The sequence below is a fragment of the Suncus etruscus genome, chromosome 10, assembly GCF_024139225.1.
Source record: "Suncus etruscus isolate mSunEtr1 chromosome 10, mSunEtr1.pri.cur, whole genome shotgun sequence".
NCBI classification, from domain to species: domain Eukaryota; kingdom Metazoa; phylum Chordata; class Mammalia; order Eulipotyphla; family Soricidae; genus Suncus; species Suncus etruscus.
In genome coordinates, this window is record NC_064857.1 from 44,573,093 (window position 1) to 44,600,200 (window position 27,108).

Consider the following 27,108-nt stretch of genomic DNA (forward strand, 5'->3'; position numbering starts at 1 on the left):
AAAGAAAGAAAGAAAGATAAAGAAAAAAGAGAAAGAAAGAAAGAAAAAGAAAGAAAGAAAGAAAGAAAGAAAGAAAGAAAAAAGAAGAAAGAAAGAAAGAAAAAGAAAGAAAGAAAGAAAGAAAGAAAGAAAGAAAGAAAGAAAAAAGAGAAAGAAAAAAAAGAAAGAAAGAAAGAAAGAAAGAAAGAAAGAAAGAAAGAAGAAGGAAGGAAGAGAAAGAAAGAAAGAAAGAAAGAAAGAGAAGAGAGAAAGAAAGAAAGAAAGAAAAAAAGAAAGAAAGAAAGAAAGAAAGAAAGAAAGAAAGAAAGAAAGAAAGAAAGAAAGAAAGAAAGAAAGAAAGAAAGAAAGAAAGAAAGAAAGAAAGAAAGAAAGAAAGAAAGAAAGAAAAAGAAAGGCAAAAAAGAAGAAAAAAATAAAATTTAAGACAAGAATATTCACTCATATTTTTTTTTTTTTTGGTTTTTTGGCCACACCCGTTTGATGCTCAGGGGTTACTCCTGGCTATGCGCTCAGAAATCACCCCTGGCTTGGGGGGACCATATGGGACACCAGGGAATCAAACCATGGTCCATCCGCTTGCAAGGCAGACACCTAACCTGTAGCGCCACCTTTCCGGCCCCTATTCACTCATATTTTTAGAACTCAATTAATTACAAAATTAAAAACAATTAAACATATACTACTGAAAGAAAATGATAAACATTCTAAAATATAGTTTTTGGTATGAGAATCCCCCAAATTTATAAATTATCAAAATTAGTAAGAATTGTAGCAGGCCAATAATATGCCTAGTATAGATACTATTATTTCTACTAATTTTAGAATATGTAATCTCAAAAAGGAATATTTATACTAGTTATGTATGGAAGAGTAAAAACTAATTCTAAATCTAGCAAATTAACTGCAATGATTTAAAGTAAAAATTACCAAATTTTAATACATAAAAAACCTTGTATATGTGTTTTCATAAATGTCCATTATCCTTATACTGTTCTATATATTCAACACAAATCCAATAAAACTCCTAAAACCTGTTGACAGTGGGTTTTGCAAAGTCTAATTTAAAATTTATGATATTTTATATATATATATGAAAATACATATAAAACTTTATATCAGTTAATCACAGACTCCAGGAAACTTTTCATTGTCAAGAATAGTTGATACACTGCATACTAAAGAACATCGAGTTTGATATTCTTCTACCAAATAAATTTACAATAAAACTATATTATGAAAAATACCATATATTTTTAGAAACTGGAAAAATATATCCCCCACAACTATGTCAGCAATAATTGTTTTTGTTCTTTTTGATATGTTCCTGACTCTATGGTGTGTGATATCTCATTTTTTTAATTTGAGTTTCCCTGGTGATTAATAGAAAGATAAATCTGGACAAGACTTGAGTGTTTAAAGGAAGTAAAGTGCTATGCATAATACCCCCTTCAGTTACAATATTGTAAACTAGTGTTCAGAGGGGAAAGTAAGAGAGAGGAAGAGAAAGAGGTAGAGAGATAGATAGTGAGAGAGAGAGAGAGAGAGACAGAGACAGAGACAGAGACAGAGAGACAGAGACAGAGAGACAGTAGAGCGATGGGGAAGGATAGGGAGAGTAAGAAAAGAAAAAATATCTGTCATAGAGGCATGCATGGTGAAATTGTGTAGAAAATTTGGAACATTGGAGTTGGGAAATGTGCATTAGTGGATGGTGTTGTACATTATATTACTGAAACTCAGTCATGAACTTTGTAGCTGTGTATCTTATGGTGATACAATTAATATTATTAATTAATAAATTGTATATAAGAAAAAATGCCATTGCAATGTCCAAGAAACTAGAGTTTAAAAAATTGTAGCTAGCTAAATTTTTGATACTAAATATTTAAAAGCACTAATCATGTAATTACAATTTACCTTCCTCCCCCCCCACACAAAATTTACTTTTTCCAAGTTGTTGGGATGTCATGAACCTACTCTGGAACAATTCAGTGCCAGGGCAGCATTAGGGGCTTACCTAATAGAAGTCCAATTCCTGCTGGTGCAGAACAGCGTGCCAGTATTTCAAAAGGTTTAAAGGGGATATGTATATCACCTTTGTATATTTATTTAGATGTAGTTCCTTGATAGGTATAATTTGTATTGTCTATTTACAATATAGAGGTAGTTTTCCACATTCTTCTTTTTTATTTGTTTAATAACTCCTTGTATTTAGTATTTAGTTCTAGTAGATAAGTTTGTCTTTGGCTCTGAATTCATTTTAGAACCAGATTATAGGGATTGAATGGCTTGTTATTTTATCCCCATATGCGCCAATAATATCATGGATTGTTCTTTTTTTGCATAGGCATATTAAAATGGGAAAATCTTACATATAAAAAGAAGTTATGATTTACAAGATATAGGAACTCATTTTATATTGCAGGGGGACCTTTCACTCTTTTTTTTTTTTTTTTGGTTTTTGGGCCACACCCTGTGACGCTCAGGGGTTACTCCTGGCTATGTGCTCAGAAGTTGCTCCTGGCTTCTTGGGGGACCATATGGGACGCCGGGGGATCGAACCGCGGTCCGTCCTAGGCTAGCGCAGGCAAGGCAGGCACCTTACCTCCAGCGCCACCGCCCGGCCCGGGACCTTTCACTCTTAACATTTGTCATAATGACGATTTAGGCTCAGTTGATTTGGACATCAGTCCATTCACCCCAGAACCTTGGATCCCATCTTTGGAACTGGCATGTTTTTCTCTGGTAACTGTTTTATCCCTATGTTGTACAAAATTTGAACAAGTCTCCTCAAACCAAGTTCACTGAGCTGACGAGAAGGGATGTCATTTCTGTCAGCAGGACCTGTGATAGTAAAAAAAAATTGCTGACAAAAATTCATGAGCTTCACATTGTCAAAGTGAATCAATCAGTGTTCTCTGGATTGTGAACATAATCATTTTTTTTCCACCACAAATGTATTTAACCCTAATTTCTTTATGGAAAACAAACCAAATTTGTCATCTGCTGTAGTATGCAATAACGTTTTGTTTCAAATCTGTGTATTTTTTACAAAGGGACAACTGAGTCTGAAATTTGATAAGATTCTCTTACTCATGGTAGTTTTCAGATTTTGTTGGAGCAGAAACGGGGTTGGCTCTCAGGAGACCTCAGTGTCTAATCCATTGAGATTAGGATGTCATCGATGAAAATATAACAAATCTACACTGATTTAATTTGTAACTGTTGGTCTGTTTACTACTAAAATGATGAGATCTTGTCAAGATCCAGAAGTGACCCCTGAGTTAGGAGTTAGCACTGAGTACTGCTGCCCCCCACATTAAAACTACATACATAAGAAATAATTTCAAAGAGCATTAAAAAAAATAAGTATGTGTGTATGTGTGTTGTTGGAGGGAGAGGGAGAGAGTGAGAATAAAGAAAATAAACTTAATCTTAAACAAACAGGTTCTATTATTCAAAAGATACCATGGAGATGTGTATGAACAACAACTATAATATGTGTGAAGATAATCAAGCAAACTGAATATACAGAAAAATGCAACAACATAACATATACAAATAAAAAACTTGATACAACAATTGAATTAAAGATCTTACATTTTAGAAAGTGAAATATGAATGAAAAATAAGCATATTTAAAGATCTAAGCTTAATTAGTCATTAGGAAATGCAAATATAGACTATTTCTAAATGAGATGTCATTCCCAATCTATCACATTGGCATAAACAAATTCTGACAATAGCAGATACTGGAAAGATATAAAGAGTTGAGAACTCATAGCTCTTCTGATAACAGCCTAAAGACAAATTACTTTATAAAATAATATAGCATTTCGTAGTAATTTATGAGAAGTGTGAACTTTATAATTCAGTAATTGTCTTTAGAAATCCCTCTAGGGTTAAAGTTTAACCCGTAAATTGTAAAAAAACTATCAGAAGTATTTTAGGAGATGCATACTTTGAAATTCATTAATTCAAAAAATTTCATTATATTATGTCATTATTAGAAATAGCCCAGGTAAATCACATAACATTTGAAAAACATTGACATTTTTAAAAGAACATCTGTTGAAATCCAGGTTTAATCTCATTTCGTTGTGTGCTTTAAATCAAATCGTCAACCTTATTTTCACTTTTTTATTAATAAATTATATAAGTGTTCATTCCATTTTATTCTTAAAAAGGATATTATGCCTTGATGGCAACAAATAAATTTATATTATTCACATTAAAATGTTGACTCTTCAATCATAATAAAAAATACCGAAGAATATAAATAATCTAATAATTTTTACTAAATAATCAATGCATTTTAAGAGATGCATACATATGATAAAATATAAAGGTAGCATGGGGGGAGTGATAGCACAGAGGTAAGGCATTTGCCTTGCATGTGGCTTACCCAAGATGGACCTCGGTTCAATCCCCGGTGTCCCATATAGTCCCCCAAACCAGGAGCGATTTCTGAGCGAATGCATAGCCAGGAGTAACCCCTGAGTGTCACCGGGTGTGCCCTCCTCCCCGAATAACAAAACAAAACAAAAAAAAAAAAAGAGAGAGAGATTTGACACAGAATCAGAATAATATCAACAGATTGAGTAGAGCAAATTACGTATCATCAGGAAAGAACAAAATGGTGTCTCAGAGATTTAAACAAAACATTAAAAAGAAACAGGGTGATCAGCCCAATTTGTTTTTGATTACTGTTTTTGTTATCTTTAATAAAACTACTTTCTCACTATTCTTAGATATATTTGTATTTGATCAACTTCAGAATAAAATGTATCTAACAAACTTTCAAATAATGTAGCATGCTTAAGTAATCTTTAGACTGCAGTAACAGAAAATAAATAATGTAATAAAGTAATTTAATTGAGCAAAGCTTCATGCTTAATGTGAAATTTTTTCTGCACAGCAACAAATGTTTGGAACAAATAGTATTCAGGTGTTTAGATCCAAGGGTCATAAAAATTAGAAGGTATACTCTGCTCCTATATCTTAAAAAATGTGTTTTATTTAAACCATTGTGATTTACACAATTATTTTTACTTGAGATTTAGACATATAATGTTTCACTATCAATCTCACCATCATTGTAAATCTCTCTCCACCAATGTTTCCAGAGCTACCCTACAAGTTTCTTCTCATCCCTGATCACCAGCCTGCCATCATAACAGACACCGTTTAAAGTTTGTTTGCTAAAGTTTGCTTCTGATTTCTGTGTTCTTGACTCCATGCTCCTTTATCTTACCAGACATTCTGCTCTTTTGTCTATATAGTAAATTGAGGTTTTGAGGGCCAAAGTGCATTTCCCAAGGTCACTGAAATTATTAGTAGCAGATTCTGTGATAGAAAAAGACTTCTTTCTCCCTTATTGTAGTTTTCTAGTGGAGGTCTACCTATTTATTGAGTTTTATGCATTCCAGAAACAAAGTTAAATCATAATCTATGTTGCATAAAAGCCCTTGAATGAGGCTGGATGGTGGTGGATGGTGATGGAGGGATAATGGAAGGGCCTTTCTCCTCCAGCCCAGGACCACGTGTCTGCACCCCCTTTAGCTGTCGGGTCTGCAGGGTCAGGATAGCAGTGAGGAAATCATCCCACAGGCAGGTTCCAAGAGATATCATCTTTATTCATGCCCTAGCCACCACATGTGTGGCCTACAATCTTAAACCTATTTAGGCATACTCTCTTCAGCTTGCCCTTCTTCTTCCTCCATCTCTCTTGCTGAATCCCTCCCAAACCCCCAGGTCAAACCTTTTGTTACCTACCAAAGACCCCTCCCAGAAACGGGCAGGTCTTATTAGCAGGTAAGGTTACAGGAAGAATGGGGGATGGACCAACAATCTATAGGTATCTGAGGAGAAAATATAGACTACAGGAAAGTGAATGAAATGCAGTTAAGACATAAAGGTTTGATGTCTACTTGGTTCATGATTCCTGCTATATACAATTGAACACTACTAAGATGTCCCTAGACATCCCTACAAGTTCAAAGTTTATATTTTCTTAACTTGGGGTAGGATTTTCCCAGGAAAATGTATGGAAGTTTCATGCTCAAGATAAATCATTTCTCTTTATAATTAATTTAGCATGGAAGACTTTGGAACAGGATCTGTAATTTATTCAAGATGAAACATTTAGCATATTCAACAAGTTAATCAAGAGAAGTGACAATGCCCTGGCCAAGTGTCAAGGCCATGTCCTTAATAAGAGGATGAAATTTGTCCCTAAAGTGTGTTGGTCATCCAACCTAACCAACTTCAATGACATATATATTTGTATAGATATATATATATATATCCACATCGATAGATGCATAGGTAAATATATAAAGTGAGAAGAGAGTCAAAAATAGCTGTCTCATCCATCAGCTAAGGATGATTATTTGTTCATGTCTGTTATCTCACTATCAACTCAACTCTTTATAAAATTGCTGACTTTCTGAAAAAACAAAAAACAACAACAAAAACAACAACAAAAAGATTTATTTGGTACCATATTCTTTTATCAAGTAGTGAATTCAGGTATTCTAGCAATAGAGTGCAGCATTGAGTATTATTAAGTCATAAAGTCAACATTAAACCATCATTAAGTAAACATAAAACCTGCATGTAGCATTATATCAGTTATTCATTAATCAAACCTTTCTTCAGACATATTAATAGAATTCATGTGTATAGATCCAAGATGAGATTACATAGGATTAAATTTTATTTATGCCAATTTCTGGATGTAGAGAAGTTCTATTAGCTTTCTGTGCTTCAAATGCCTTAACTAGGAAAAAGACTATAGTAATAGTTTACATCTATTGGTATGAGCTGCTGCTGTGTTTCTTTAGACATTTAGAAGTGGTTTGAAAAAAAATCAATGTTTCTACTTAAGTAGCTAGAAAAAATTACTCAATGTTATGTAAACAGGGGTACTTTTAAATACTAGGGATATAAGTAAGATTTATTTTGTCTTATAACTGACATGGGTCAGTTTATTACATTAGAAGTGCTAAAGTTATTTTTTCTTTTACAGACTTTCACAGAATTATTTTATGCATTATATTATGTAAAATCAATTACATATGCATACAACTGAAAACCAATATGCATGTATATATACTATTCAATTGTAAGTTCAATTAATAGGTAGCTTAGTATTCTAACATCTGATTTCAAATAAACTATTGTTTTTATTTTGATGTATTTTTGTCTTCAGTGTAAAGGTGTGTGTGTGTCTTTGAGTATATATATATATATATATATATATATATATGTTTATACATAATATTGCTCACTGTTATGTCCTCACATACAAAATAAAATAGTTCTGCTCAATTGACTATTGTTGAGAACTCAATTATGTTGTTCCCATCTAATCACAAAAAGCTGAAAATTTATAATTGGGTGTTTACTATTTTAATAGAAAAATATTATTTCTATAATTGTAGAAAACTGAACAGAAATTATGACCTTTATATTTACATTCAATTCTCACATAAGCCTGCAGATAAGCAAAATGATGTTTAGGCAGAGTAGTACAATATAAAGTCAAACAGGTAATAAATGACTGAGGTTGGTGTTCAGGTTGAACTTTTGATTTCATTGTCTGTGTGCTTTCCATGAAAATACATTGAGTATACAAGAGCATAAACTTGAAGCTTCCTCTAGAGATGTGAAGCTTAGAAACCTGCAGGCTGAATGAAACTGCATCATCATCAGAAGTTGCATACATACAAAGAAACATGGAACAAACATGTCTGCCATCACTGACCATTAGAAAGGGTGAGAAAAGAAGTTCAAGAACCTTCTCCTACCTACACTATGAGAGAACTAATTTCTGTTTCAGTCACCCAATTTATGGTATTTTGTTACAGATATCCTAGAAAATAAATGAGATTATGTTAATACTATAGTCTTCCTTGCCTAGAATTTTCCTAAATGAACAATCTATCTTTAAAGAAATGAGAGTGCTAAAAGATATGAGTTTCAATATTTTAGAATGTGCAAATACATATATTAAAGTGTCTATACTTAAATCTGCTTTGTACTTATTAAGCTTCAAAGGTGTTTAGTGTACAAACTGACAATGAAAGAAGTCCTGTATTTCAGTGGCTACCTCCCTACTTAAAGATCCTTAAGAATGATTTTCAGGATCACTGGGCAAACACAACTAAACACCGTATCCCTTATCTTAATGGAAATGGAAAATATCATGGGTATTTTTGCTTATTAAATTAAATATAAGATTATGATTACTGTATTAACTAATCTTATTATTGTAAACTTATCATGTAATTTTAAAGAATTCTTACAGAAAACATATACACATACACACACTCATGCATTAAATAGATTACAAACAAGTGAATGAGAAAATAGACTAATCAAGTACCTTTTCCAGAAAAAAAAAAGAGTCACCTTCTCAGTATATATATATATATATTTTTTTTGTTTGTTTGTTTGTTTTGTGGACAGACCCAGTGACACTCAGGGATTACTCCTGACTATGCTCTCAGAAATTGCTCCTGGCTTGGGGGACCATATAAAACCAAGGTCTGTCCTGTGTCAGCTAGTCAGTAGTCATATCTCTGCACTATCACTGCCGCTGCACCTTCCCAGTATTTAAAATAAAATAATGTTATTCACTCACCTCTGAAAATTATTGGCCTACTTGAAATATAGATTGTAAACTACACAGACAATGAAAACACTGTTCACAACAGAATCTACAAACACTATGATGTCATGGTAAACAGCTAGACTTGACTGCTCAAATCAAATCAAAGCTTAACATTTTCTCTTCTCTGATTTTAGTCAAGTTTTCCAAATTGGCTTCAGCTTACTGCTAGAATGGCCATCAGATGATTTTTGCATAGGTAAAGCAAAATATTAATGTATATGATAGCATAAAGTGCCTAATAAGTATCCAATGGCATAAATGTTTAATGCTGATGTGGCATATGATCTAAATTAAACATTATGAAAAACTAGTAAAAATGCAATCCAAAATTATACATGAGAAAATGCTGTGCTTTTGAGAAGTCTTTCCCTTACAGATCCATTTCAAGACATAATGAAGTTGGCTATCCCCTGATGGTTCTCTTTGTGCCAATTAACTTGTATCTAAAGATACATAATGTCATCAGTTACTCAAAATGACTACACATCTCATAGTTATCATGATAAGCAATACAAACTTTTAATTTTGGTACATAAAATATGTAGTTTCAGAAGAAGAAAATCAAGTAAAATTAATTTAAGTTTAAAAAATATTGAATATAAGTCACCTACATATTACAGATACTATGGGTTGGATTAAAAATATAAGGTGCATTGGCAGGGCATTTTCCTTGCACACTGTTGACCCAGTAGGGACCACGGTTCGATCCTCCGGCATCCCATATGGTCCCCCAAGTCAGAAGCACTTTTTGAGCTCATAACCAGGAGTAAACCCTTAGCATCATTGAGTGTGGCCCAAAAATAAAAAAAAGATAAAAAGAACATTCATCAAAGACATTTGCCTATTATAGAATTATATATAATATATAGTAGAATACATATTTTATATAAATAATATAGTAAGTTTTTAGAGCATTATTCAAAAGTACTTGAGAAGGTGGTGAACTCTAATATATCTCTAGAGTTTATTATGGAATCTCTCTATGTTTGGAATATGGAGAAGAATTCATGTTTATACTGAAAAGGTTGAGTTTTCTGGGAAGTGCAAGTGATTTGTTAGAGTAAGTATTGTTAGAGAAAATACACAAGTGTGTGTTTTGAGCAAGAATCGGAACTTATTTCTTTTTAAGAATCAGATAATGGAACATAGAGTTTATTGTAAAAGTTGAAAATTACTCTTAAGGATGGAATTACTCCTGAAGAGGACAGTGATAATTTACCATCTAGAACAAAGCCCATAGGTATATGCATATTCAACATGAGGTAGGGTTTGCAGATTTAATAAGTAAACCCATATAAATCATGTAATAACCAAAGCAAACATATGATGTCTGTTTTATTACACCTCATGCTTTAGAGAATTGACATTCTTAATTTAGAGTAATGAACCAACATAGGACTAAATCAAGCTGTTTATCAAAGGACATGCATGAGTAGTAAAGCTACGTTTTGATGTGCAACTTGTTTTAGTTTGTGCTCTTTTAGCAAGGAAAAGTTTTTCTTTGTCTTTTTTTGTCAAACTGTCCTAAAATAATGAGAGCTTACACAGTCCAAACAGGACTCTATTTCACCTTCTTCTCTATCATGTGGAACCGACAGTCTAATCCTCAATTCATGACAGTTGCTTCTTATTGCCACAGGATGTCACCATTGAAAAACCTGCTTACTCTTACAGCCTGTTGGTCTACTTGCTTGATTCATTGTTATCCTGGAAACAAACAAACAAACAAACAAAAACAAACCTCAAGTTGCTCAGGACCTAAGGACATACCTCTCAGTTAGCTTTATCTCAGTATTAAAGTCTTCCAAATTAATCATCATTTTTTGCTGCACCAGCAACCTTTGGATGGATCAAGGATTCTGTCTGTCCCCCTATCCCATTTATCACAGCTCACCTTAAAACATAATGGTAAGAGCAGATCTATTTCCTTTTGTGACATAATTTATAGCCTCTTGTTCAGGAAAAAAAATAACGTTCCTTTGATGTCGCTATTATAAAATTGATTTTGAGAACCAATTTATATGATGGACTTGACAGTTGTGGGTATTTAATTAGAGATGTGGGAAATGAGGGAAGTGAAGAGAATGAAACAGAAAGACCAAAGGCCAAGGATTGCTTTTGGCTTCTGGCTCTTGTGATGTGATGAGCGGTGAGTCATTTTCTGGGAAAGGGCAGGAGAGTGATGAAAGCTTTCATCTTTCTGCTTTTTGGTCAGTGCTGCCTGGGTCCACTGGGGCAGAAGTAGGCCTTCCCTTACTTCCTAAAGTAAGGCCTACCCTTACTTCCTAAAACTCCTAGTGGTTCACAGTCACCCCTTGTGGGTCTATGCAGACGCCAGAGTGGAGTGGGATACTTTCTGGCATCTCCAAAGAGAAGGGTATTGGCCTAAGACATATCTGGATTTACCTATCCAGTTTGATGACTTGTCAGTCATATTGGTTATCATAATCTAATAACTCTTGGGGGGACTGGGTCACACCCAGCAGCACTTAGGGGTTACTCCTGCCTCTACGCTCAGAAATTGCTCCTGGCAGGCTTGGGGAAACATATGGGATGCTGGGATTAGATCCACTGTCCTTCTGCGTGCAAGACAAATGCCCTACCTCCATGCTATCTCTCCGGCCACATAATCTAATAACTCTTGCCATGGGGAAGAATCCAGGATGCTGACACATATGTCACATCTCAACATAGATGTTTTAGGTCCTACCCAATATCTTTCTTTCTCCTTGTAGTTAGTATTCATTTACCCAAAATTTTCTTACATAATATATTTGGTATATTTTACACTGATATGACCTTAAAGAATATATTTATGTTTTAATACCTTTGGAGTTATTATATTATAAACAGCATTTTGCCTCTTGTACCTTTATTTGACAATGTGACTTGGAGTTTTTATTTAAGCAACTGAAATTCATCTAAATACAATGACTCCTATGCAATTATACTAGTGGAGAGAAGCAACTGTAAAACAAAATAAAAGTAGTTTAAATTTCAGTAAAAGTTAACACCACACAAATTTTATAACATTATATGACAAAATTTATATATATATGTATATATATCAGTAATTCTCTTCGGAAAATCAAGTGTTCTTAATTTGTTCTTCACCAAACATGAGCTGAGTACAAGGGATCTCCATGGAATGACAGATGCTGTTGGTAGAATAGTGGACAGGCAGCTCAGTTTCTGAGACTTGTACCAACACCCTCTCTGCAGTGTTGCTTCTTGTAGCATCAATACCCAAGAGTACCCAAAATGCACACCTTCAAGCAAGAGTACCTTCCTCAAATATTAATCCGGCTGTTGCCTCCCCTAAAACACCTCAATAGTTTCTGTTGTCACTAAGGTCAAATCACTAAGGTCTCATTAGGAACCAAGTTCCTTGGTGTGAAGCATTTATTACTCTTCTAATCTCATTACATGTCCCTGTCCTGATTCTGCTTCAACAATAGTGAATTCACACTCAGACTTCTAGTAGTATTATCACCTTCTCCACCTGCCCACACATTCCTATACTCATTTGTTCTTGTTCCTTCTAGAAAGGAACAACCTCCCAAACTGCAAACATCTTTCTTCTCTTTGTTCCCCAACTTCCTTCCAGGTTTCTTTCTCTTCTAACTTTTCTTTCCACCTCTCCAACAAAATTAGGATCTAGTGATATTAGTTGCAACTGGTTAGTTACAACTGAAGTCTCTAATTTAAGTGAGACTTGTGAAGTCATGGATCCAGAGTTAACAAGGTGGTCGGGCGGGGGGGGAGTGTTGGGGGGACACTAATCTTCAAAGTTCTACTCTGGTCTCTGTCTCAAGCATAGAACTAGTTGCCTTCTCCAAGATTGATGTCTGGTAGACACATATTGGCCCAATAGTCCTTATTGTTCTTCCCTGAGCCCCTTCTATCATATATGTGAACCTCCCAGGTTGAGGGATATGGGTTAGTGGGATAGTCCCACTATGTGAGTTCCCCAATGGGGCTTTCATTGAGGTTCAAGCAAGTTTTAACGCTTTCTTGAGCATCTAATGGGTAGTACCTGGTGCCTTGAATGATTTTTCCCAGCCCTGCACACCTTTGTCCTCCTGCCCCTAGACTTGCTGGAGGAGACTTTTATTCTCTAGCCTGAATAATCTTGAATCTGTAGTCAGTTCTGGAAGAGAACTCCGCCTGGAGACTGAGCATGCTCGTAGGCCAGCCGGGGCTGGCTAGGGCTCTTGGGTCCATCAGCAGGCGCCCTCCACTTGGTGTGGCGGGACGCGTTGAATGGGCTCGGCCTCTTCAACGGTCCTCTCCCTCCAGCTCCGGCGCTAGGGTTTGGAACATCCCCCGCCAAGCAACGGAGGTTGGACGTGCTCCCGCGCCCCGCAGCTGGCGCTTGCGCAGTGTGGCGGGGCACCGGGCCAGCTGTAAGTCCAGTGGCGGGGCGAGCTCTCCAGTCCATCCTTCCAGGGCGCATTGCGCGCTGCGCTGCCTCTGGCCGCGCGCGTCCCGGCGCGGGAAGAAGGACAAGGGCGCAGAGGGTGAGCTGGAGCGCTGGGGACGCCAGGAGCATCTCTAGGCTGCAGTTTAGGGGCGCACGGTGGGGTCTTCTGGTCGGTGGCCAAGCGCCTCGGGGTGCCCGCAGTTGCCTCCTACCTAGGCTGAGCTGTCCCAGAGGCCCGCGGCAGGGCAGCTGTTGCGGCGGATACGGGTGGCAGCTGCGGAGTCCCATAACCATAGCAACCTCATCAGGACCATCGCATCGTCAGCGAGGGCAGCATCCTCGCTCCTCCTCCAGGCTGGATCGCGGTGCTAGGGGAAACCTGGGATCCAGCTGGCAGGTGCCCCGACTCCGTGGTGTGGTCCAACCACCGCCGCTGCAAGTGTTAGCTGCCAGAGAAGAGAGAAAGAAAAAGCCAGAGCCCCAGAAGCTGTATCCTGCCTGAGGAGGTGAAAGAGGGGAACCCCGCCAGTGGGAGACAGGTAGGAGAGAGAACTAGGGGTTGGCAGCTGCTGCCAAAACTCCTTGGATGGTAGTGACGTTTCTGGAAGCTAGGAAGCGGGGTTTGGGAGTTGGATAGCTTTCTGTGACTTCACTGGGATTCCACCCTGGAAATGTTTGTGTGGTTCCCCCCCCCCCCATATCTATGTCTTGCTCTTGAAAGGCACCTTGGGGCAGTTTTTGAGTGGGCAAGAAAGGGAAGGTGGAGGAATGCTAGGTGGAGAGATGCTAGCTGGATCAAGGAAGGGGTCGTTGTAGAAGCCCCCAGATCCTGCGCAAGGCCATTCCTCCGGAGTTAGGAAATCCAAGTAGGTTGGTGAGAAGACTGTGTCGAGGTGAGCAGGACGGCGATAACCATTTGTCTGTGCTCCAGGCTGACCTAGAGACCTAGTCTTGTGATTTGGATGAGAATGGGGCTGGGAGCAGCACTGCAGCCGAGCTATGGCATGGAAAAGATCTTCAGAACACGCACTGGCTCCTGGATTCTAAAGTCAGCTTGTAAATCTGCAACCGAAAAGATGATATTTGAATAAGCGGAGTATGCTAGTGGAGTGATTACCATTTGGAAACCCAGAGGTATCTGTGAAGTTGAATGTATGGTTATTATTAACTTCTGGAAAATAGACACTAAATTATAAGCTTGAAATTAAGAATGTCACCTAATTTTTATCCCCTTCCCACACACTCCATTAATACTAGAAAAACAAGACCATCAGGTGTGACCCCTTTTGTCCTATTGGCCATCTCAAAGATCTTATCCATTGGAAAATCATCCCAATTTTAGATAGCTAGATGATTTTGTTTTGATCTCTACTTGAATGAGACAGTTTGTTATCATGAGTGTTATAGACATGAGGCACGTCGGCTATGCACACAGATATCCCATAAATCAGGTTTGCAGGCCAGAGAGGTGCAGAGTCCTCTAGGGCATGGTTCCAAACTCACTTCCCAGCTCTACGGAACCAGGTCTCAGGAAGGCTATAAAGTAAGAGATAAAGTTAGGTGAGTGTGGGTAAGTGGGTCTCTGGATATTTTCCAGGATGAGAAACCATTGACTTTTGAAAGGCTGTCTCTTTATCCTGACCTCAGGGGACAATTGTAAATCTAAGTTAAAAGGCTATTCTATTTAATTGGGCTTTTAATTTATGCTGTATTTATATTGCCTGAGGGAATGCGATTTGACCAGTATTTCATCTGGGAGTTGTGTCATAATGAGGATGATATTGTATTCTAGGCAGATGGCAATGGGCAGAAAGAAGAGAACAAAGTTGGGAGTAAGAAAACAGAAAGTTTTAGCTTTTATTTCATCATAGACTTACAGTATGGTGTGACATTGAATTGATTTAATTTTCTGAAACTCTCTTTTCTCATCTGTAGAATGGAATGCCTATAATTATTGCAGTATATGGGCTCTTGTGACAATAAAGTGGGATTCTGGAGAAGTTGAGTGGGGAAGGATTTTTACGGATATGGCATGGTGCTTGAGATATAGTACTATGTTAAAGTACTTGATGTGATTATATGAAAGCCTGAGTTCTGTGAATGTCACTGCAAAATAAAAATAAACTCTAGCATGCCATGTAAAATTATTATTTTCAAATGAAATATCTTTTCTCTGATCAGAAATTATTACATAGGCATCAACTATGAAAAACAAGTAGAAATATTGGTTATTAACTCACAAATGAAGGACTTTTATCTGATCCAAGAATCACTTAGGGAAATACAAAGAGGCCTTTATAAGGGTAAACAGAATGTCATCCATCCTTGCTTATTGTAATTGAAGGTCAAGGGCCTTGCCATTAAAAGCAATATTAGTGCTAGTTTGGAAAAATTAAGGTTTGCCCAACTAAATGCTGGCTTTTGCATTTTATACTGTAAACAGGGATTTCCACTTAATGGAAGTAATTTAAGTTTTTGCAAGTAACATACATTGGGTCAGGCACACTTTTAATTACCTATGGAAAATATTCACCTGCATTTATCTAGGTTCTTAATCATGCAAGAAGCTTACCAAATATTTGTCCTGAATATTTACACTGAGTTAAATTACCATAATAATTGAAAAGAAATTGGCAGTATTTCTGAAGAAAATTGATTGCCTTATACAATTTACTATTTTACATGTTTCTGCTTTTCCTCATGCTAGTTTCTCCAGCAACAATATTACATATTCCTCTTTTCTTCTTTAACCCAGGTCAAATATACTTTTCAAAAGAATGCCTCCCTAGACGCTTTCAGTGCCTGTACCATTCAGCCTATGCTATTTTAGATAATCGCTTCTATGTGTATGTATCTGCTTCCCTTTGTAGTTTCAGTATTTTCATAAGGCAGGAACCTGCCCTATTCAACCATATTGTGGTCTCAGTACTCAGTGTACTGACCAACATAGTGAGTAATTGCTGAAGGTGTGATGCAGGGCCTGAGTCAGGACCACCTGTACCAGAAAAGGTTTCTACAGAGACAGTTCTTGTTGTCTTCAGCACTTCAATATGTGCAGCAAAACTGAAGGCTACTTCATGATTTGTTATACATTAGCTAGAAGTAATCCAATGGGGTGGAGGAAAACAGAAATACAATAATTTTTACTAAAAAAAAAAAAAGTGATTTTTTTTCCAGATGGGTACTTTAGAAAAACTATAATATGTAAGTGAATGGAATGCACATACATATGCTGAAAAAAGCCACTCGAATATTTAAAATTTAAATGTATTTACTTCCATCCACATTTATTCTTAATTTTCAGCTCCAATTTAATGGAAAAGTGCATACACTGAATGAGGGAAACCTAGATTGGAGACGTGATTCTACTGGGAAGAGTAACAAGGACAGTTGGTCTTCCTAGGCCTCAGTTACTCATTTGTAAACTGTGGTTATTAATATATTTACAGATATGGGAATGCATACAGTGATTAAATAGCTGTGAATAAAAAAAAGCTTTTAAATATAAAATACTCAGCAGAAAATTCTTTAATTTTTTACAACAGTTCTAAGTCTAGTCACACAGCATCAGACAAGATAGGTTGTAAATTCTGCTTCTCCAGTTATTAATCTGGAAGGCTCTTTAAAAAATTATTTTTACCAACCAAATATTTGCCTTAACTATACCACCTTACAGTGACCAATTACATATATATTCTATTTTAAAATAGAGTAGAATAAAAATAGGATAGAAATAAAATAGAATAGAATAAAATAGAATCTTTGTCTTTAATAAATGTTACCAAAATTTTCAAATTATAAATATAATTGTAAATGATTGGTTTCAGCATTTTAGGAAATGACATCAAAGGTTTTATATTCTCCTATTTAAGCTGCCTTGGTAGCTTAAATGTGTGTGTGTGTGCTGAAAGAGAGAGAGAGAGATAGAGTTAGGAGAGGGAAATACATTAAAATTGTATTTGTTTATATCTGAGATCTGTGTCCTCACTTCAGCCCATCAGTTTCTTTATGTATATGCACATATATATGCATATATATAGTCTAATCTATGTCTTTTCTCACCATAATTAGCTTTGTATTATTTAGATTCTCTTTTGGTCAAAGATATCACTTGTACAATTTAATGAACTGTTTATATCCCTACTTTAAAGTTTTATTTTCTTTCACAGCTATTCCTAGTACAAAACTTTAGAATACACAACATACCTCTACAACTAGGGTTACTTTTGCATAGTGTCATGCAATCTCTTTCCTTTTCAGTCTAATATTTTTCAAGTCAGATTTTTATATGACACAAGGAAAGATGTTCTGCAGCTCTGTTTATCCTCAAAGTTCTACTAAATAATTGTGTAGATGAAATATGTTTTTCCTAAGAGAACCAGAGGTAGGTATTTGCAGTTTATCTATAATATTCTCTGATCTTCCCAGACTTTGAGTGTTCAACTATGTCAAATATTTCTATTCAAACATGAAATGCTTCTAGATGTTTACACACCAATGGTAGAGCAACTCTTTTTTTGGTCATTTTTGTTTTGTTTTGTTTTTGGACCACATCAATTTGATGCTCAGGGGTTATTCCTGGCTATGGGGGTACCATATGGAACATCAGGGGATTGAATCACGGTCCTTGCTAGGCTAATACTTGCAAGGCAGATGCCTTACCTCTAGCGCCACCTCTCTGGCTTGATGATATTTTTATTGTTTTAGTGAGGGCACAGCCAGTAAAATAAAGGACTTATTCACATAGTCTAGATGAGATACTCTGTGGTATGCCTAGTATAGTATACCTGAATCATATAGCCTTTTATGTGCCACTCATGCCTGGCCTTGGAGTCAATTTGGAACAAATTTCAGGACAGATGCATCATGGTCAGAAAATAAGAATGGAAATAGAAGAAACCAACCAATACATAATGTTTCTATAAGATAAAAGATAAGGTGTAATGAACCATATTTCCTAGAAAAATTTGTCAAGGAAGGAAGGGTTTGCAGAAGACAGAATGTATAAACTGAGGTCTGAATGAATTTCTAAATGGGCAATGGGGAGAAGAGCAATTAGAAGGAAAGTAACATGCAGAGCCCTTCAATTGTAGTAAAGTAGGAAATGAATGGAATACTGGATTTGGAATACTGGAGATGCAGAGGTGTCTCTTCAAGGAAATAGACAAGGGCCACATTTCTGACAGTCTTGTCAACTAGAGTAGGGAGTTCCTACTTCAGTGTGCAGGTCCCATAAACCATCAAAAGTTTGGAGTTTGAAAGAACATTTTCCCCATTTTCAGAGGAGAAGCTTAGAAAAGATAGAAAGTATACTAAAATGGTGTCTTCTTATGGATCTACAGATAATTTAATTATTAAATTCTGACAATGACAGAATGTGGAAGGACAGTGTAGGAAGATGGGTATTACAAGGGAGAGAAAGAATCTGGCCTGTCAGATAATTGAACAAATGGATTACCACTCAATAATACCAGTGGAACATCTGAAGAATTTGAACATAGAACCAGTCAAGTGGAAGAAAGTTATGAATTTCCTTAGTATTATGAGTAACACCCAGAGGTTTATTTTCATTCTTATCCTATAATTTTTCTTGTTCAAGCCTCTTCAGTCACTCACTTGAGCTAATAAGTTGGACTCTGAACTTTTGCTTCAACCTCCATCTCTGCTGCCCTTGATATTATCGCAACCTGACAGATCTTTGGTAAATTAAATATGTTGAGAACACTTATGATCACCTTTTTTATACTTTTTGCAACATGATATTATCACCTGTAGTAAATATGCTATGCACAGATCTTTAGATCTTATGCATCCTGTATATTTGAGCTTCTGTACCCTTTGATCAAGGAATCTTTTGTCTTTCCTATAACAAATCTTTAGTAAATTATCAGTCTACTCTGTTTCTATTGAGTGTCAATTAAGATTGATATTTTCTGTTTGGACTTTCACTCAGCATGATGTCACAATTTATTTCTTCTTTATTCCCTTTCTTCTTTGTTTTCTTTCTTGCTTACTTTTGAAATCTTGCATTGAATACTGCTGTACTTAAAGCTGACTTATGGTTCTGCACTCAAGTAATACAATTTTGTGTGGTACTCTGGAGATGAACTATGGATCCAAGAATCAAACCTAAATTGTGTACATGCAAGATATCAAATATTGGCCCCCAAAGCCCACTAGGAATGATCCTGAGAACAGAGACAGTAATTACTCCTTAGTAAATCAGATTCTAACCCAAGAAACAAATAAAAATTAAAATAAAACAAAAAAGCTTTGTTTCAGGATTTATTTAAACCTGAAAAGATTTTTGGATTGATTCTGCATGGCAGTGCATTCCTTGGTGAACCCTGACATTTCAGATTTTCATGTAAAAGAGAGAGTAATTTTGATTGAGAATTAATCAGAATGATGCAGACTTGGTTTTGAAATCCCATTCTGACTAATTTGTCTGTTTCTTGACTATTCCAATTAGAAGTGTTTAGAAGTCATCTAACTTTGCATTTTAGAATTTATCCTGGTCCCATAATAGCAAATCTGGTTGGCTCTCCTATTTCTGACATTTTTTGTAAGGTGATACTGAACAATTACTTGACTTTGATGAAATGGTCCCATTCTCTGAGGTTTATATTTTCATCATGAGATAAAACACCCAAAATGGCAATTGCACCAGTGGTTGGAGAACTTCTCTCAGTCAAGAACTCAAATGGAGTAAAATATTAAATAAGATAGGGGGAAGACAACCAGTATAATGTGTGTGATCTCATATAATTTTAGCCTGATCACACAAGGCTTCCTAATGTTTGCATCTTGAATCAAATTTATTGCCGCGACTCAAAACCTAGGAGAAATACAGACACTGATATTTCTGAGCAGAGCAGATCAAGATGGATGTAAAAAAAATGTCTTGGGAATATGGAGCAACTATCAATCTTATCAGCCATCACAAAAGTTATGTAATCACATAGTAGGTAAAGGACCAAGAACAGATACCAAAACTTGATAGTTTCATTTGAAACACTGCCCTCCTCAAATCTTTTTGATCCATAAATATACACTGAATGGATGCTTCCTTTGAGCTGTGGAATTCAACCATACTTACCCTCCAATTCCCTCAAAATGACTTTGACCTAAAAGTCAAATCATACAACAAAAAGGATATCTCTGAACTTTTTTATTCTTGTGCACACACAAGAATCTCTTTCATGGATGCTCTTTCTTCTTTAGCTTCACCTTCTGCTTATCTCTCTCAGAATCATATACTGTTAGACATCAAACTTGGACTTGGGGCATACACATGCAAAGTTTCCATTTTATGTTTAAGTCTCTGGTCTGGGCCTTTTTTTTTTTTTTGCTAATTCTAATTTTTTTTGAAGGAATGCTCTTTGCACCATGCTCAGTGGTACTCTGGAGCTTTGCATTTAGGAATCACTCTGTGATGCATGGGTGTGCATATGTAGTGCCAGAGATTGAATTGGATTGGACACATGTCAATCACCATGTCAACTCCTATAATTACCTCTCTCAGGCCCTTACTTTTCTCTAAAATGAATCATCTTAAAGATGCACTAAAATGTTAGGGTGAATTTCCATAGAATTTTAAGTACTCTGGTATGTGAAGTATCTAGCCTGTTGCTCACACACTGTTCTTAGTCACTGATCATTCTGTTACCCAGATCTTGGTTTCTGTTACTATAACAAAGCCTCTCTGTCCTTGAAACACTTTGACCTTTACCTTTGATATGTGGGGAGGCTTTTCTAGTTCCTGTTTAGCTGAACTAGTCATATGCTTACTCATATACCTTACTTTTATTTATAAGACTAGAAGTAATATTTGGTGATAGGTGAGATGTCATAATTATGAGCATAAGTAAGTATGATTCATAGCATTGCAATCTCTATAACACAAAAGAAATATGGCACTGTAATAAGTGTAATATTCCCCTTTATTGGTGGGGGATACATTCTAAGACCTCCCATGAATGCTTGGAGCTGTACATATTTATTGGATCATAGGTTACTGAGTGAAGAAGATTTGAAAATCGTCATGCATTAGAAGTCTCAGAGCACAACATTGTTATTGAACTAACCAATAACTTCTGTTCAAAAGTGTGACAGTGAGTCATCAAAGAAAAACTAAATTACAGTCAATAAACTGCTAAAATAAGGCAGAGGAGTATAATTTCTAAAGTAATTTATATCACAAACTGTTAAAATTAACTATGAAAATGTTTGGTGATTAACATACTGCTTAAGTTATCTGAAAAATTATTACCTGGGCACACATCGTTTTAACTGTGGTTACTGCTGGGAAGGCAGAGAGCAACATTAATGGTGGCTTTTGTGAAGCCTTATTAACTTTAGATCAGATTATATGATATGTTGGAGAATATATTGCCTTTTTAATTTATTTAAAAATAAATGTTTCAAGACAAGATTATCTTCTTGTAGAATTCATGTAAAATTTGTTTTTCCTCTCCAAAAATCTATGAATACTGAATATTCAAATGATCATATATTATTTTTAAATTACATTAAATCTATGCATTTGTACAGATGATATGTGATAGTAGCTAGTAAGTACTTTTCCTCACAAAATCTTAGTTATTATTTATGCAGTTGTTCCTAGCCTTGTTTAAGATAAAACCCCAGACTCACAGTTACATAGTTTGTAAAGAACAAATTTCAAATCTGACCATTTAAATTGATTTGTTTCCAATTCCCTTAAGCTAACCCATAAAAAGTGTTTAATGTTTATAAACAAAAGCATAACCTAAAGACCAAAACTCAAAAATTCATCACTTAAGGTATTTTACATTTAACAACTGAGTTATTTTTTAAATCTATGAAATGTAGGAGCTTCTATTTGTCCTGAAATATGAAAGGTATAAATAATTATTTGTTTGATGATCCTCAACTTCAGGCCTGCTTCCAACAGTGTAGTTTCAAAGATATTATAAGGAGGGTTTTTACAGTTAGGAACCTATTTGTGTTAAATAATAAATTGAAGTCACTCTAAGTGCTCTTTAATCAATAAGTTATCAAAAATGCATAATTTCCTTTTTTATTTTTTAGTGACTATCTTGAAATAAAATGAAAGAAAATGGTTTTTAATAGTATATATGGCTTTGGTTGGTGTGCATATTTAGTTGAATTTTCTGTGTTCAAATCTCAATGTTAAAGTTTTTGGTATATTAATATTATGTATTGTTAGCATCTAAACTCAGAATAAATATGTTACTTTAAGAAATATCTCTTTTTTAGATATAATTGAATCTGGGTTGACACCCAATAATATGTCATTTACTATATGTCTTATAGTTAGACAAGAATTAATAGTATATGTCAAAGTTTTTCTTTGTAGATTTTTTTATAATACTGAGTCAGACTACCAGAAAGAAGGTGGCTAATATGTACATAAAGAGAATGGTTGGTTTATGTGTACTTTTATCCCAAAGTCATTGTCAACCTCTTTTAGATACATGAGTACACATAGATGCACCACACCTTCATCTGGACAACCTTTCTGTGATTCACATCAATTGTCAATTGTCATCTCTTTATGTTTTTAATTTTTAATTTTTTTGTTGATTTTTGGGTCACACCTGGTGATGCTCAGGGATTACTCCTGGCTCTGCTCTCAGAAATCATTCCTGTCTTAGGGAACCAAATGGGACACCAGGGGATTGAACCGCGGTCCATCCTAGACTAGCGTGTGTAAGGCAGAGAGGCCTTACTACTTGCTCCACAGCTCTGGAGCTTGTCATCTCTTTTAAAGATTTTCACATTCTTCCAGTGTCTTACTCCATTATATTTCTCTTACTTTGCACAACAACTGGATGTGGCTTAGCCATAGCATTAAACATTGAGAAGCTATTGGATGTGAGGATTATACTTTCCTTAAAGCCTCCTTTTGCTAACTATATGCCTCTGTGACTATGGACAGAATCATCTTTCCATATCCTCTCCCATCTGGATGACCCTATAGCAGGGGTGGCAAACAAGTTCGACACAAAGAGCCAAAATTTTAAACTGTGAGATTCAGTGAGCCACACCAAACAGTGACCTGCCATAACAGACAAATACTCACACAAAAGCATATAATTTTAACACTAAAATATTAAACACATTACATTTTGCCATTTTGAGTGAGGGTAAAAATCTTGTTCGCCACCCTGGCCCTATAGTCATCACCTATTCCACTTCCTTCAACCCACTTTGGCAGGAACATTACAACCTTGATTGCAGCTTAGATCTTTGTTTTAAGTGCTGTTGAGATTATGCTTTGGATTTATTGCTATATTACTCTTCCACATAACCAGTATATATAAACCCCTAACACTACTTATTTACTTCCCTTTCTCATCTTCCTTCCTATCTTAATATTTTTCTTCTCTGTCCATTACCTCACTAGGTTCTCAGGCCAACGGTGTTCTAGGTATTTCACATTTATTTCATTTTCTCATTCAGTTATTATATATACCACAGATAAGTGAGATGATTCTGTGTTTGTCTTTCTTCTGGCTTACTTTCAACATGATATCGTCAACTTCCAACAAGGCTGCAGAAAATTACATGATTTCACCATTCTTTGCAGCTGCATAAATTAAACTGTAGTTACGAAATTCTGTTAAAAGCAATTGTGTCATAGTATTTATTCATGGAATCTGAAGCACATTGTAATTAATTTACTCAACTAAACTTATTTATCTAGGTATTATTATTATCTAGGTATTTATTTATCTAGGTACTATTTTGAGAGTGTTTTACAAGAAATTGAAAATATTCCATTGAATGGATGGTTTGAATAAATAAATATGTAGGACAGTGACCTACCCCCTCAAAAATGAAACCAAATTATGATATGTATATGAGTGGATGGATGGGTGTAGGGATTTTTGGGTAGATAATAGGTTCCGTGATTTGCTACATAGAAGTTGACTAGTGGGTATATTCTGAAAGTGAAAAAATTCTTGTACGGTGGCTGCTTGCTTATGAGATCTGTTTGTTAAGTCAGGTTTTAGAGCCCTATTTCACAGAATTATGGAAGCCCTTAAAGTTTTTTGCATATTAGTGGTTGGTGAAGTTTGAGGAATCTTGCTTATCAAAAGCATAACCACATCACGTAAATAAAAGAGAATGAAATAATAGAGTGGAAGGTCTAGCATTCAAATTTTGATTAGCATATTTATTTTTGAACTTGCATTTTAATTCCCAGTTAGAAGTAGCCTTGAATTACTAGACATAATGTTGGAAAGAACATCCAGTATAGGCACTGGTCCATCAAACAAAATGGAGCAACTGTTGATACATTCAGACTGACTTGTTTGTTTAACACCAAACTGACATAAAAAGATTACAAGTAAAATATTTAGACTCAGCACGTATCTGCCCTTTAAATTTTCTATTCCCTAATTCTGATTTTAAAATATTTTTTAAATATCTCTTTCAGGGGCTGGAGAAATGGCCCAGCGGTAGGATGTCTGCCTTTAACACGGTTGACTTACTACAGACAACAGTTCGATCCCCAGTCATCCCGTATGGTGCCCCAAGCCAGGAGCAATTTCTGAGTGCATAGCCAGAAGTAACCCCTGAGTGTCACTGAATGTAGCACAAAGACAAATAGACCGCTTTAAAGAAAATGTGGCACATATAACGTGTGTAAAGCACTTATCAAAGTGCCCCAAAGAGAAAGCGTGGTGATTTTATTAGTATAAGAATTAGAACCAGGGTCCAGAGAGATAGCATGAAGGTAGGGCGTTTGCCTTGCATGCAGAAAGATGGTGGTTCGAATCCGAACATCCCATATGGTTCCCCAAGCCTGCCAGGAGCGATTTCTGAGTGTAGAGTCAGGAGTAACCACTGAGCACTTCTGGGTGTGACCCAATCCCCCCAAAAAAGAATTAGAACTAAATATATATTAAGTGTGAAAATTTGTAAAAAAAAAATTTGGAAAGCTATTATGATGAAGGTGAATTTTGTTTTATATTAAATTTATGTATTTCTAGTGAGTAGGGTAGAAAAGTCAAGAGCAGAGAAAATATTTTTTTGTTTTTGTTTTTTGGGGACCATATGGGATGCCAAAGATCAAACCGAGGTCAGTCCTGAGTCAGCTGCATGCAAGGCAAGTGTCCTACCACTGTGCTACCACTCTGGCCCTTTCTTCTCTATTCATCTTCCAGGCAATGCACTTAAACAATCATTGATTGATATAGAAGGCAAATGTCTTATTCCTCCTTCATTCATCCATGCATTCCTCTCTTTATTCATGATGGATGCATGTTTATGTTCATTCAGCAAATATATGAACTGTTTCACTGAGCCAATTCACTTGACTTGGATTTTCTTATGTCATCTTCATAGCAGTTGTATGAGATAAAAATGACTCTTCTTAATCCCCTTTTTACATTGAAAATTTGGGAACTCATAAAGATAAACATCACACAGATAATCCATCTCTGACCCACCTAAAAACATGGGGCTATTTGATTGATTCTAAAGCTCTCTCATAAATCAATTAAAACACTAAGATGTAAAAAAAAAAACAAAAACACTAAGATGTACTGTGTGTTCATGGAGCAATATGATAGTATGAAATGACACAATTTGACTTGCTTCTATTAAATTCTTTTTCTCCAATTAAAAATTGGAAAGAGATGACTAGAAAAGCAATTTTATTTGACTTTAATTTTTGAACTATTTCTCCTTTTACATTTGTTCTTTCTCTAATTCTCATTTCCCCATGATCTTTTGTTAATCAGAAGAGACATGTGTGTACACAATTAGGTTTTAGTTAAGGCCAATTGAAAACTTAGTCGGTGTTATTGTCCATGTTTATCTATAACATATTTATATTATAGTCGTATGCAATAACTGAATTATATATATGATATATGTAAGTATATAACTTTATAAGTATTATATAACTGTATTATCTAGTTTGGACTTGGTTATATCAACATAATTACAATGACCCACCAAATCAAGATTTATCCATTATTTTAAGATATAAATGTTTTAGAACACATTCAATCAAAGCTACTAAGTCTCTGAATTTATTTTTCTAAGTTTCTCTAGAACAGGCTGGGAGTTTTCCATCACTTTAGTTTCCTAGCTAAGCACCTTTTGCCAATATCTTTCATTTTACCTCTACTTCACATGAAACCCTATTTAACCTATAAACAAATTAATTTTTTCAACAATTGTATACCCAGCACTAAATTCCCAGAAGTCCATGAGTATTCAGATCAAACTAGCAACCACTTTTTTAGCCTTCTTTATTTGTATACTAGTCATCCAGCACAATTGATCCCACTGAGAACCTTCTTAGAATTTCTGCTACAGGCTTTCACTGTAGTAAGGAACAGACTGTCTCAAATACACATAGATAGTATCTAATAGGTTAAGCTTCAAGGAATAAATACCAGAACTTATTTTTTTTGAGAAAATGATGTACACCGGAGTACAATTTGATTTTATGTAACTTCAGGCTAAGACTTTCAAGTGATCCATAATCTACAGCAAAAAACAAAAATTTAAATGTAATTTAGTCATCAAAAATATTATTGAATACTTACCTTGGAGAAAATACAGTGCTGAAAATATGTAATCAGCTATTTTGGTATCTAATAATATACAAATCCAATACCAATATTTTGCATGAATTATATAAAACTTTTCAATCATAATTGTTATTAATCTATATGCTGCTCAGTGAAATGGACACCATTACTATCGACATATCTGACAGTGGAAGACTTGACTTGTACAGAACATATTAAAATATTCCATGAAATTGTGCTAGTGCATATCTAGACCTTTTGGCACTTTACAGATAGATTGAATGGAGAAGACATTGTTCACAAAGTAGTAGATTGAGAAATATACTTAAATATTGTTGAATGCCTGATAAAGAAAAATAATTGCTTTCTGGATTACAAACAGTGAAAAAGAAGTCAGATTATGAAACAAATTTAAAAGTAAGTTATTACATGTGAACACAGTCAATGGC

General features: G+C 35.4%; 1 protein-coding gene across 1 annotated transcript in view; it reads left to right on the plus strand.

Moving 5' to 3' along the window:
• Positions 1–13,508: 13,508 nt before the first annotated feature.
• The window catches only part of FAM135B (family with sequence similarity 135 member B), a 280,538-nt gene continuing 266,938 nt past the window's right edge, over positions 13,509–27,108 (plus strand). Inside the window, exon 1 of the mRNA XM_049781948.1 lies at positions 13,509–13,639. The gene's annotated coding sequence lies outside the window, so the exon portion shown is untranslated. The remainder of the gene's footprint in view (positions 13,640–27,108) is intronic.